Source organism: Lontra canadensis, unplaced genomic scaffold (assembly GCF_010015895.1).
Source record: "Lontra canadensis isolate GAN:19392208 unplaced genomic scaffold, GSC_riverotter_1.0 scaffold34, whole genome shotgun sequence".
Lineage (NCBI taxonomy): Eukaryota > Metazoa > Chordata > Mammalia > Carnivora > Mustelidae > Lontra > Lontra canadensis.
Window position 1 is genome coordinate 13,435,037 of NW_022631028.1, and position 3,936 is coordinate 13,438,972.

General features: G+C 35.6%; 1 pseudogene; it reads left to right on the forward strand.

Moving 5' to 3' along the window:
• The first annotated feature begins 2,892 nt into the window (after positions 1–2,892).
• On the forward strand, positions 2,893–3,514 carry LOC116873608 (annotated as a pseudogene).
• The last annotated feature ends 422 nt before the right edge of the window (positions 3,515–3,936 follow it).

Consider the following 3,936-nt stretch of genomic DNA (forward strand, 5'->3'; position numbering starts at 1 on the left):
TGAGCTGAAGGGAGACCTTTAACCAACTGAGCCACACAGACGTCCCTTACTGTTTTTCTTCTTAAACTGAATTCTTTATTTTTCAGTCCTTTTAAGAATGAAAAAATTTAAATCCAGAAGTAGTTCTCTGAATATAATTTTGACTGCTGCTCCTATATTTTGATAATTATTGGTATAAATATTACTGTTTTTAATGATTATATTGTTTAAATTTGGAATCATTTTTGTATCCTCAGTCACTTGCAGAAAGTTTATAACTTTGAAATTTTTGAAAAAATGTTTGATGAATGAAGAAATTTCCAGTTTAGTTACTGTATGTTCATATATAGACTTCCCATAGATGTTTCAAATAAAGATAAATAAAATAATAAGATAAATAAAGGGATAAATCTGATGCCAGTGAGGAAGAGGACTTTTTTTTTTTTGCTTTTTAAACTACAAAAATATTTTAAAGCAGATAAATAATTTAATATCCATTAATTCCCCACATTTATGAAATCATACTATACAATACTTCTTGATGAAGTATTTACCATATAACAAGAATATAAATCAACAAGAACCCATCTACTTTTATAATATTTTATACTATCTTATGTTGAAACTAAGAGGTAAATAGAGACTTTCTCTAAATAACCTCCTATTTTACCTTGCAAGAAATTCTATTTTTAATAATCTGAAATTTGTGTATTTTAAATGTTTCTGAACCATAAAATACATGAATCTGGAAGTGTTAATTTTTGCAGGTTAACAGTAAGAAAATTGATGGGACTTTTACCAGTGAGTACCTGGGGAGCAAAAACAAGCAAAGAAAGAGACAAAGTAGGGGCCAGGGGGTGGGGAAAAGAGCTAACAGAAACTCACATGAAGAGAGCTGGTCTTTAATGGTCTCTGTTTTAGATGCATCCCCAGATCTTATCACATTTTATGGACCCTGAAATTCTAATGTGAGGACATCTGTTTAACAGCTAATGAATCAAACAGATGATTCCCAGAGGGCTCTAAAAGCTCAAAGTTTGCCTTTCAATTTGTGTTAAATGATTTTGAGTAGATTTGTTACCTAAACATAAGCACCTGTAAGAAGGCATGACTGCTTGTATTTTGGGGGGACGTTTTTGCTCTCATGACCCCATGCCAAATTCTGTCTTCACCCCAAAGCCAGCTGGATACTGGAACAAGAAAGAAAGCAGAATAGTTGTTACAATAATAATTTACAATATTGTTGCAATAATAATTTCTAAGGGCTTTCTTCTATGCATTGGTCAGCGAACATTTTCTATAAAGGACTAAATGAAAGTTATTGTCAGTTTTGCAGGTCTTATGGTCTCTACTACAGCTACTTAACCTTGTTTCCTACCATGAAAGCAGCCACAGGCAATATGACAATATGTAAACAAATAATAGTAGCTATGTTTCAATTAAAAAATTTATTTAAAAAACCCCAGGCAACAGGCTGGGTGTGACCTATTGGTTCCCCAGTTTTAATACTGGAGATATTCAAGCATGTAAAAGCATTCTTTCTAAGATGTTTCAAGCAATTTATATAGCCCATCAATGTTTATTTGGTCATTTTTGCTATCAATTATTTCCACAAAAAATTTGCATAATTATGTCTATCTTAGCAAATTCCACTTGTTTTTAAGGGGTAAATTTGTGTGCCTTTGCAACCTGTAACTATATTGGAAGCTCTGGATTGTTTTAAACCTCCCCCACTGTCATTATTGTGTCATTATCTTAGCTTCTTTATCCCTGTAAACAAAGATTGTAGTTCCTTCCCACTGTAAATAAATTTTAGTACAAGCACTAAATTCAGAGTGCCTGGGTTTAAATACAGACTTTGTCACTTATAAACTGTGAATTTAGGCAAGATGCTTATCTCTCCATGCCTCAGCTTTTTTAAGTGAAAACTGGTAATCATGATAATATGCTTCACAGTGTTGACATAGACTTGTCAGTGATAATACCTAAAGTTCTTGGAACAGTACCGGGCACATAGTAAGTGCTTGATAAATAGTAGATACTACTTTTCATATTACTTAAAACATTTAATTTATATAGTGCAGAGCAAATATTGCACATGTAAGTTAGTTTCTTTCCCCAGTTAAGAAAATCCATAGGGGGGCGCCTGGGTGGCTCAGAGGGTTAAAGCCTCTGCCTTTGGCTCAGGTCATGATCCCAGGGTCCTGGGATTGAGCCCTGCATCGGGCTCTCTGCTCAGTGAGGAGCCTGCTTCCTCCTCTCTCTCTGACTGTCTCTCTGCCTACTTTTGATCTCTGTCAAATAAATAAATAAAATCTTAAAAAAAAAAAAAAGAAAAAGAAAATCCATAGGAAGGAAATAAAAGACATCAATTAATTTGTGGAACAAACATTTATTTTCTCACCTTAACTTGTTCCCTGTGATAGGAAGTCATTGGCTCCTGTGGATAATTATTTGAGCCCTTGTCTGAGAGCTCCAGCCTCCCATTCCTGACAGACTGCCCTACAGATTTCTCATTTCTTAATCAGGGCCCACCATCCCACAAGCCAAATGACTGCTGCAGTGAATGTCCTCCTGGTTCTGCTTCTCCAATAGAACTCTGTCTGATTTGTGATGCACTGAGGACTTAGATGTACCAGTCTGGAGTTAGAGGAAAGGTCTTGGTTAGAGACAGAATTTGAGACTCATGGGCATGTATGTTAATTGCAGTTATTGAGAATGGATGCAATTTCCTGTGCAATAAGTACAGTTAGGAAAAAAATAAAAAGACTGAGAATGGAGCTGTGAGGAACGCTGAGAGATAGAAATAAAAAAGAAGCATAAAGGAAGGAGTCTGAAGATTAGCCAGAGACATGGTTAAAATGAGTCTAAAGGAAGTCAAGTCCTGGAAGCCAAATGAAAAAGTTGTTTTAAAGAAGAAGGACTAAGAAATGAGAGTGTGGCATGAACAGGGGGAATCAAAAGAAAGCAAGAAGGAATGTGGCTACAAAGTAAATGCTTAGTCTCTGACATCAGAGGCTTACAGAGAAGGACAGATTAAAACCTAAAAAGAAAGAAAAGAAAAATCTCAGTACACTCAAGGAAAGAGACATCCCCCAACATCCTTAGCCTGCTTATTCTTCCCGTATAACACAGAGCTGAGCCCACCTGACCACATCCAGGTTGATACCAATTTCATCAACTTTTCCATTAAACAAACCTGAGTTAGTACAGTCAGTGATGACATTTGTATGCCAAGGGTATCCCTTGTAGGACTGACTGCGTAATGGCTGAAGCTGAGAAATTACAGCAGAAATATCATGTGGCTCTAAGGATTGTCAAGGATCCAAGATTTGAATAGCTATCATGAACACACACAGGAACATATGCAGATGACTGCTTAGTACAGAGGGTAACTCAGCACAAGTGTTATTATGGCCACCAAGACCTTAAAGGAAGGATCTGGAAGATCCTTGGAGTTCTCATCATGTACATTTCTAACCGGAGGTACAACATTGAGCAGGTATCAGATGATTCTGGAGCCCCTCTGTTCTAATTCTTAAAAGATAGAGTTCTTCTGCCCTTACTAGCTTGTTCTGTTGCCAGTTCATTGAGTAATATGGGATAGCATGAATTATTCCACTTACTCATTTGCCCTGTTATGATCTGAGGATGGTCAGATACACTCCGTTTTTGATGTTGTTTTGAAATAGATATTTTGTACGATTCTTAATTTTGTTGTATCTTTTTATAAATCAGATGATTGCTCACATAAAAAAATAAGTAAGACTGATAACCTGAAGAATGAGCAAAATAATAAATGGTGAAGTGAAGTATTTATGGATTAGGTCAGATCAAAATTATGGATTTCTTTTCTACACAGGACATCATGGGCAAAATTAACAATCTGGAAGAATATATTTTCACTATCTAAAATGAAACAAGGTATTACTATGTGGAATACATCAACCGTGCTTT